This window comes from Pleurodeles waltl, chromosome 5 (assembly GCF_031143425.1).
Source record: "Pleurodeles waltl isolate 20211129_DDA chromosome 5, aPleWal1.hap1.20221129, whole genome shotgun sequence".
Classification (NCBI taxonomy): Eukaryota; Metazoa; Chordata; class Amphibia; order Caudata; family Salamandridae; genus Pleurodeles; species Pleurodeles waltl.
Genome location: NC_090444.1, coordinates 1,279,701,053 through 1,279,711,682, shown reverse-complemented (window position 1 = coordinate 1,279,711,682; position 10,630 = coordinate 1,279,701,053). Strand labels below are relative to the sequence as shown.

General features: G+C 41.6%; 1 non-coding gene across 1 annotated transcript; it reads right to left on the bottom strand.

The window, feature by feature from the left end:
* Positions 1-10,071: 10,071 nt before the first annotated feature.
* Positions 10,072-10,187, bottom strand: LOC138297656 (U5 spliceosomal RNA). The gene has a single exon (XR_011204200.1). It is a non-coding gene; the product is annotated as a U5 spliceosomal RNA (small nuclear RNA).
* Between the last annotated feature and the right edge of the window lie 443 nt (positions 10,188-10,630).

Sequence of the window (10,630 nt, the reverse complement as noted above, 5' to 3'; positions counted from 1 at the left end):
GTCCGAGGACTCTGCAAAGGCCAATAGAAATGTCCACAATTTTATGAGAGCAGTCGCCACCTGGATGGAAGCCAACTGCCTCAAACTCCACTTGGACAAGACAGAGATCCTCGTAATCATCTCCACCCATTCCGCCTAGAACGACTCCTGGTGGCCCGCAGCACTGGGAAACGCCCCCACGGACCACACAGGCAACCTGGGCATCATCCTGGACTGCTCTCTATCCATGACCTGCCAAGTCAACTTAGTCTCATCATCATGCTTCCACACCCTCTGACTCCTGCAAAAGATTTTCAAGTGCATTCCCTCTGACATGAGGAAGACAGTCACTCACACATTCGTCAGTAGCAAACTGGACTATGGCAACGCACTCAATGCCAGGAAACTCCAGTCAAGACTACAAGGAATCCAGAATGCAGCAGCCAGACTCATCCTGGACATCCCCCAACACAGCTGCATCTCCTCCCACCTCAGAGACTTACACTGGCTCCCAGTCAACAAACGCATCACATACAAGCTTCTGATCCACACCTGCAAGGCACAGCACAACATAGGACTAGCATACCTCAACCACCGCATTGCCTTCTACGTACCCACCAGACATCTCCATTCTTCCCAGCTTGCCCTTGCAGCCATCTCCAAGATCCAGAAAAGCACAGCAGGAGGAAAATCTTTCTCCTACCTAGCAGCCTGGACATAGATCACGCTACCTCTCAAGCTCAGGCAGACCACATTTCTGAAGCAGTTCAGGAAGAACCTCAAACTTGGCTCTTCTGTCCAAAAACAGCAGCTTAAGACCCTACGGGTGATTAACCACACTTTACAAATCTCTGGTTGATTGATTATGCCAACATGGAGGCTAAATGTTTTAGCCATAGATAATCCTGTTTTTCAAGATGGCTTTTGGGACACGATTCATGATTATTTTGAAAACAACAAGGGCATGGCCTCCTACCCAATTTCAGAAAGGGAGACGTTCAAACTGGTTATTAGAGGACACTGCATATCCAACACAGTGGGAATTCACACCCAACGGCATAGGGAGATCAAGCAACAAGAGGGTCTGCCCCTCGTTGGTGACCCTGCCCCACCAGACCGCTTATGCACAGAGCGTGAAAACCTCCTGGTGCTAACTGAGTGCCCCTTGACTTATGACTATGTACCACCAGAGCACATAAACAGGACATGGCGGGGAAACTGCTAGCTTGGTTAACCAGCTCCCAACATGCTACACAAATCTTCAAATTACACATGCGTGATGAAAGGGTGGTATATACACAGTGCAAAATCAAAAGGGTTTTTGGAGAATATTATATTCAGCTCTATGCCTGCCAGGAGGGGGCCCACCTCAAGCAAAAAACATGACTATATTGTGGTGGCAGCTATGCACAAAATCTCTTCTGCAGATAGGGCCCTGCTGAGAGGAGAAATCCTGGTGCAGGAGGTAGGTGAGGCTGTTACAGCCCTGGCTAGAGAAAGGACTCTGGACATGGATGGACTACCAATACAATTCTACTCTACGTGTATTGATGCCCTTGCCCCTGTAATAACTAAGCTGTTTAATACAGCTAAAGATACTTGTTTACTTCACAGTGCTTGATTGGTTCCCCCTTCTTAAGCAGAATTAACCCAGAGAACTAGTCACCTCATACAGGCCCCTGTCCATCCTCAATGTGATTATAAGGTATTAGGGTATTAGTTAATTATTTTTAAAGACCAATTGGAATTTTCCCGACCCATCGTATTACAAAAAATGGCCCCTATTTAACAAAAATAATGCACAACTGCGCTACAGTGAGCTAACGCTATTCCTTATCGTTATCTGTGCATCATATTTATAAAATGACACGCATTGGCGCTAATGAATGGTTACCATAAAAAACAAAGACGCTAATCACTGTGACACACAGTAATAAAAAAATACGCTAATGCTGCAAAAGTGGGGTTGGATGTTTTGCAGCACTTTTTTTTTACGCAAAACGGATTAGCACCATATTTAACAGCATTAGTGTAAAAATAAAAAACACACAAGCAAGAAAAAAACATTTGGGAAGACAAAATGGAGAATGCAGGCCTAGAGAGACCTCTGGGAGATCCCAATCAGGCAAGTAACAGACAGGAGGGTCCAGCAAAGTCCCAGGAGAAGGGGAAGCAGGAGTGTCGTGTTAGTGAGGAGGAGAATCACATCTTGGTCAGAGAGGTAATGGAGCACCAACAACAGCTCTTCATCGCCTCCAAATTGACAATAGGAAGTAGAGAGGCTATATGGCAGGCAATAGTAGATAAAGTCAACAGCGTGGCAGAGGTGAAGAGGACTGTCACTTATTGCAAGAAGCGCTGGCACAATTGCAAGTGTAGAACTAAGGAGAAACTGGCCAAGAACTGAAAGGCAGCATGGCAGACTGGAGGTGGAAGTCCTCCACCCCAGGAGGACCTGCATGAGCTAGAGGAGATGGTGGCAGTGGACATCCCAGAGGAGCAGGACAGGACAGCGCAGACTACCAAGAACTACCACAAATACAGGGTACGATGCAGGGGGGACTATCTGGAATCTCACAAATGGCAGAAGGGGAGGTCACGTAGGACACAGTCAATGCGTTCTAAAGGGTTGAATTTGGTCACATAGGGCCAGAATCAAAAGGCCTCATCACCACCCAGGCCTCACTTTTAGTGATGCTCTGGTGGTGCAATGCACTCCGACATATACACAGCGTGGTCTTAAACCACTTACTGTGCCTTTGCACCACCTTGTAAATATGCAGCCCATTGCCTGGAAGGTGCGTGCAATTAGTGTGGCTGTAGCTGAGCCTCACAACTCCCATAGCATATTGCTATTGCCCCAGATCCAAGAAAACATGTTCACCAGAGACCAAAGTCAACACCACCCCAGGGAGGGTGTGAGGCTGGCGCAACATGGCAACATGCTTTCCATCCTCCTAGAGGCATTGCCCTTCTCATGTGTAATGCCACCTTGCCATGATAGATTGTTTATGTGTAGGAAGGGACACCTTCAATGCAGGCACCCTTCCACTATGGTGCAAGTAGGCCTGTGTTGCTGAAGGATGAACAAATCTGTGCAGGCACAGGTGGGAAACACAGGGGTGTGCTGTATTCCTGTAAACAAAACACATTCCTGCATTTCAAAAGTGGTGCAGAGTCATGCAACTAATATTGCTGCTACACCTTTTAATGAAGTGGACAGGCTGCTCATTCGCTTATCTGGGGCACGGGGCACCACCATATAGCTTCAGGTAAATTTAATTTCCAAGTATTGAGATGCCAGACATGGAGTTCTATTACCTGGCCACATAAATAAAATAGGTGGTGCTCTGGCATTAGGGCTCCAGGATTGCGGCACTTGGGGATGGTGATTTGCTTCCACCTTGTCCTGTCTGACAATCATTCTCCACAGCCCATGAACACATTCTCAAGCAGGAATGGGGGGCCTGGTGTTGTGTGCCCTCTGGTTTGTATGCACCCAAATGCTGCAACCAACCAAGACAAAGCTCCCTTATATCAGGCACATCCCCTTATTGGATCTGCTTCATCTCTCAATTCATCGGACTGAACTGGACTACATGACTTGGAGCAAAGAAGAATGACGATCATCGGAAACTAGTTCCCGAATAGACAGCTGCTTGACATCAAGGACTGAATAACTGAGTTTGATGCTCCCCCTCATCACTTCCTAGTATATGGTGCAGTGGCAGCTATCAGATGGACATGGTTTGCAGAGGGGCTAGATCCCTGTGAGCACAATTTTCTAAAGGCTATCTGCACCACGACAGGATGGATGCGGACAGTCATGCTCCTTTATAGTACCCTGATCCAGCAACTAAAGCACAATCTTTCCCTTTGTGGGCCCACTGGGCTGTAGACCTAGGCCTAAATCTGTTGGCTAAAGACTGGGCCAGTGTTCTCTCCTATACTCTGTGTACCTCCTGTAATGTCTGTTTCAACTAATCCAGTATTATTACCTGCAAAGGGTATACCTAACTCCAAAAGAACAGAATATTCCCAGGGTCCCAGTTAGCCTGTCATCTCAGATGTCAGACCTCTACTATATGGTGTGGGTCTGCTTGATTCATTACTGGAAAACTGTGACGACCCTGGTCAATACAGCTACATGCCGAAACCTTGATAGATCTCCAACTGTCTGTTTACTGTGATTGTTTCCAAAGCCCAACTCTATAGCTGTCACCTGAAAGTTTGGGAACCTAGCTTTTATCTTGGCACCTCACCATATCTCAGTGTATTGGAAATCCCCTGTGGGTCCCTCAATACTGTGATGATGACAATAACTGGTCAGATAGGCAGTAGACGAGAGGGTTGTTTTGAAACTCGAGGCAAAAAGGGGGGGGCGAGGGGGTTGCGATCCAGTCCATGCTTAAGCATTAAATCAAATACTACGAGATGCTCCACAAAAAGGCAGGGGTGGTCAATGGCTTCCTATCCCAGCGGCAGACTCGGTGGGCGAGAACTGAATCATTCTCTCTACCAAATTGTGCTCCTAGGCATCCCTTGCTTTTCAGCACACGAGTAGACCCTATTTAGTTTATTCTCCCCTTGCCACACTGTTATCTCCCCTGTCAAGCAGTCCCTTCTCTAAAATGGATAAATATATCCCCAGTGATGCAGTGCCCTTTTGTTCGTTGAGATGGACTTTGTTTGCTTGTTGTTTGTTTTCTGTTCTCCCCTTTCTCCCTGAAACAATGTATTGGATTTGTGGGACTCACATCATTTGTTTGTGGGATAGGAGTAGTTGCATTAACTTGTGTGTATATACGTAACTCCTTTGACATCAGATGTTGTCTGTACTATTTAACGATATTTATTGATCGCCTTCGCAAATGCCTGGATTGATATCGCAACTCACTGTTCCTAAAGATGTTTGTATTATATATATGACAAATGCCAGTAAGGTATGTTAAAAAAAAAAAAAATAGCCTTCTGTCATGTGAAGCAGTGATCTCTCATGATACATGTTTAATGAATCTTTCCCTCGCGCTCCAAAATGCCCCAAACATTTTTTGATTACATTATTTTCTCTGTCAGTTATATTATCTCACACTACACGTCCAAGAATGCCTCCATGTCATACTCCTATAGTTCACTTTTTTTTTTTTTTTTTTTTTTTTTTTTAAATCAAACGCTTCTTGGTGGTCCAACTATAACAGTGCAATGGCAATATTTAAGTTTAGTACTACATGTTGTTCTCTCTCAGCTGTACCTTTACACTCCAAATATAACCTCACCAGCTTGCCTCACTTATTCAATTCGATGTTACTATCACAGTTTCAAATTACATTTATTTTGGCAAAGATAGTCCCTTAAACTGGAAGTTTAACATGGTTTGTGTGCCTTAATCTAAGGGCGCATTTTCAAAGTGTTATTTATGAGTGAATGGCTTTCTCTGCCTACTATTCTTTCTAGGTGCATGTTCTCTCCCTAGTGTTCTCTCTGCCTCAAACTTTACCATTGTCTGCTTTTACTGCTATCAGAGTGAAGTATCAAAATTGTCAAAATATATATTTGTAAATGAGTTCCATTGTAAAAAAGAGCGAAGTATCCCTCGTGGTTTAAGAATATTGCAAAAAAAAAAAAAAACAATACTGTGCAGAAATTATGAACAATTTTCGAAAAAGTGTGCTCCTTTCATAAGAGAAATTTATTGCACCCGATATTATCAACTACAGAATTCTCTTGAATTTGTTTAACCCTTGGCAAGAACAAATTAACTATACTAAAAAATAACTAAAAAAATCAAATTAAAAGGAAAAAGGAAACTTTTGACAGAGATGTTCAAGAACATTGATGGCTACAGCAAGGGGGAAAAATGGCAAAACTTTGCAAATTTCAGCAGAAACACTCATAATTGTGCGGATGAAGAGGCTCAATAAGTCGCAGACGTTATGCACACAGATTTAACAGAAACAAACAACATACCTCACGAAAGATTAGAACCAAATAACCAAAGTATAGATTTAACTGAAACAAATCAGTAAAAATACGAGTAGATATATCAGAGTAAACAGCATGTTCCCAAGACTTTTAATAGAGCAGCGGAACCACAGGTTTAGTGGAGTGGGGGCCGTGCTGATATATGACAGTGCTGGTATATGGTGGCGCAAACACAGCGCTTTTTTTAAGGTCTTTTTGATAAGCCACAATTAACCCCCAGGCTACTTCATTCAGGAATACAACTTCAGAACCGATGCTCATTTCTAGTCATTCTGAACCCTCATCAGGAGTTTCCCTGATTCAGATCAATCTATTATTGGGAAAAATACTAACCTGTATATGTTATACATATTTCAAATTGCCACTTTCGCCATCCTATTATATTCATTTTCCCGTTTCCTGTGATACCTCCGGGGTGTATGTCAGAATAATGGGGAAATTAATCATGCTGCAAAAATGTTAAAGTCTAACTACCGAATACCAAAATATCATTAAGGTAAGTATAGGTTAAGGTTAATTATCAACACTCCTTTAAGATATATATCTTTAGGGTACATGCTGTGAATTATAGGTAAACCCATGCTTACCAAAATAGACTTGCATTGAGAATTTTTTCGTAATCAATATGTTTACTATGACATTCTTTTTACTACACCACCCCTGGGCGCTGGTCTGGTAGGCTGGGATTCGAAGAATCATTGAACATCAAGGGCTTCTTTACACTGATTTCTTAATCTGCTTTCAGCATCGTGACAAGAGCAATGTTATGAGCAATTGATGTCTGACTAAAGTCAGAAACGTGGAGAACATTAGCTTCACAAAGGAAACCCTGAAGTTACTATTAGTCATTAGGACTAAAGACTGCCAGATGGCCTATGTCCTGACTCCAGTCTACTGGCTCTAGCTGCTTAGTTACAATGGAATAACACTTACCCTCTGCTGGCATACCTCTTTGCTTAAGAGTAATTGGTATGCAGAGTCCACTGACTTATTATTGAGATTCTAGACTGGAATATTTGGGGATTACACTTACTTCCAACGTAGGTTCTTGTTTTGTGCCTATATATGCAAAGACCAGAAACTGATCGTATAAGAATGAATCACTCACCCTTGGACGCCGAAAATTAGCCTGATGTGCGAGATACCGTGGGACATATTTACAAGCCCCTTGTGCCACATTTTTTACGCTTATGTGTTGTTAAGAAGGCATTTTTGTTGCACCATATTTACAAAGTGTTGCAAAGCATGCATAGTACCACTTTGTAACCCCTTGTGCCACATTATGCAGGCATAATGTGTGCAATGGGGGCATTCCGGTTCAGGGAGGCCCCAAAAATGGTGCAGTGAAATTTACAACATTTCACTGTGCCATTTTTCAGTCATTTTTAATGCCTGCTTAAATCAGATGTTAAAATGACACACATTTTATTCAATGGGCCTCTCTGTGCTTTGCTTCACTAGTATCATTTTTTTTTTACGCTAGTGCAGCAAAGCAACCCAATAGCATAAAAAATGTTGATGCTATTGTGCTAATGACCGCCATGGTGCACAGCATGGTGTCGTTAGGTGCCGGAGGAGGCATAAGAAAATGAGCGCATCATAGCTGATGCACCACTTTCTCGTAAATATGCCCCTATTTGTCCCCAAGGAAAGGAAAGGATTTGCTTGAAGTGCCAAATTCAATGCTGTTCAGACAAGTTTTGGGGTGAAAACTATGAGATTAGTTTTCAAAAGAAAATGGTGTTATGCTCTAGTAAAAAAACATAATTGTGTACTACGAATACTTGACATAGTGGGGTTGACATGACTATTAACATTCAATGTTTCCATTCAACTTGCTGTTCTAGAATATCCAGGTGCCTAGCTGGTCAAAAGGTGGAATTTTTAACATATCTGTGTTATCAACTAACAGTTGTAATGGTCGAGATCCTTCACCGAATAGACTGCACAAAAAATAAAAAAGGTTAATTCGCTAATTAAGAGGACTATGTTTAGTCGATAAAACAGCAACGTTTCATCTGCAGAGGTAATGGTGATGGTGACTTGGAATAATGGTCTGAATACATTTAATGTACGGTATGAGATCTGAACCAGGACTACCACAAGTAGCTTTTTCCTTAGCACGTTTTCTCATATCTGTTTGAAGTTGTGCAGAGTAGACTAATTGCTAGGTTCTCAGAAGCTTCCTGAAGAGTTCCTAGAGTTGAGGATAACTACTACTCGCCTATAAGCAATAGACTACTCACCTATTGACGAAATGGCATAGGTAAGCACAACATAAGAGACATTATTAAAGTGCTAATTGACATACAGCCATCATAGAAAAGGTATATTATTTAAAAGACAATATGCATCCAAATTTTAAAAAGAAATGAAGGAGCTCAATGTTTGTTTTGGGATAGGCTGAGATCTGAAAAAGGCAGTGGAATCAGTTTGTTGCATAAAAAGTGCAGTATTTTAACACAAACAGACAAGGGGCATTTAGATGGACAATCAACTTTCTATGGTCAGAGGGAAAAGAAAGCAATTCTATTGAAACAAATGACAACAAATAAAAGCAAAGGTAATTCATTTCTTAAGATCACAGAGCAATACCAATACCATATACATGTACTTACACCAAACGGGTGCTACTAGGAGTCAGATACACTAGGATAATTTGATAATTCCCGCTCGATTAAGAGAGAAACAATAGAAGATACTAAGGAAGCTGCTATGGAGTTACTTGTGGTTTGGTTATTTCAAATAGTTGAGCTGAAAGATGCCCACCAGAGACCACATTGAATGGCAGTCGGACCACAGAGGTCTCCTTTGTGTGCCCATTTAGCCTTATCTTGCACACAGTAATAAAAAAACAAGCAATGCAATGGGTCCCGCCTTTGCTCGAGTTAGCGCTATTAGCACTGCAAATTTCTAGCTGGACTTTTCAGGCCACAAATTAAAAATGAAAAGTAAAACAGTTGACATAAGCAAGCCGATTCAAAGCACCACAGCCACCATGAGTATGCGCGTGAAGGAGACACAAAAGGAAAAAGAAGTTTGCTCACAGTCAAACCTATCGACAAATGTGCAATTATCCATGAAACAGGGTCGGTGTTCAAGGTGGTAACAAAAACGCCCCAAGGAGGGACAAACATAAAGTATTAACCAATGATAACAAAGTATTTTTGAAAGGCAAGCCCATGAACGAGTGATAGTGATGAGCGTGTGGTGGGCATGGTTAAAAGCCCACAGATAGATTACAACAGGTCGAAGTGCTTGCGCACTCGACCTAATGAATAAGTTAGACACGTCCAGCACTAGCCTCATCATATTGCTTTTTCCCCAAAACATTGATAAAGCCAATAGGTCTCACTTATTGGAGACCTATTGACTTTGTCAATCTTTTTGCCATGTTGTACAACTGCGCAGCTGTTGTACAGCATGGTTCAAAATAAAAAACAATAGAAGCGCTATGATGAAGCAAGCACGGACTGCACCATAGCACTTTTTTTTAACGTTCAGCCATGTTGCATGGCAGCCACCCTGCTGTACATGGCTAAGAAATAGCATAGACAAAGCAAAAGATCTTGCATAAGTATGACCTATTGGCTTTGCTATTGCTTGTGGTTTTTAGGCAAGGGTTGATTAAGTGATTTTCCCAGGATCGCAGGAAGTTAATTGTGCTGGATTAGAACTTTAGTCACTAGCTTCAAAGTTCGCTGTTAGACAGTGGCATGATATAAATATATGTACATTTTACATACATATATATATATATATATATATATATATATATATATATATATATATTTATAAATGTATACTTTAATACATCTTTACAATTAAGTCACAAAGGGGATTTGAATAAAATCTCAATAATCAATGAGAAAGGAGAAGCAAGAGCCGATCCAGAAATAAAACCCAGATTGGATAAAGTTACATGTTTCATTTACCAATCGATCCTTCCTTGCCTGTCGTTATATATTGCTGCTTCCCACATGGTAGAGGATCCGTTCGGATGATGTAGAGTTTGTGTAGCATAACAAAAGAACTTTGTCACACTTGAGGAACCAGCAAATAATCAATCTGTCTAACATACAGTTATTCTTTTTCTTACTAAATAAGGGCAACCCTGCACTTGGCAGGGCTTTTAAAAATTGAGTAAAACTCTTAAATATTCCTCCCCAAGGAAATCTTTAGTAAAAGGCAAAAGATTTATCCAATTTGAAGAGAAACTGGAGTATATGTATCGGTGGCACCAAGAAACACCATTCCACAGACTATCAGGGTGATTTAGATTACTAAATTCATTTTACAAAACCCTTTAAAATGCAACCAATTTATAAGAATTATTGTAATCCGGTACATTGATAAAACACTTGCTGCCACAAAAAGAAACAACAAGAGGATTCAGAAGTTACACAAAATTATGGGTATGTAAATTTAGTTGTAGGTCATGTGACAGGAAAGGCAGCACCACAATAGCTTCCTTGCTCAAGTTCTAATGTCTGCTCCTTTAACTCTGCACATTTTGAATGGTGACTCACACAGACTTTAGTGAGGAACGGTGGCACCCAAGAGGAGAATTTTTATGTGCCTACATCAAAGCATGCTCACTGGCTCGATGCTATTCTTTCCGAAACAATGAATGAGCCAGTGTGTCTTGTACTAGAAGTCTATAAAGCAG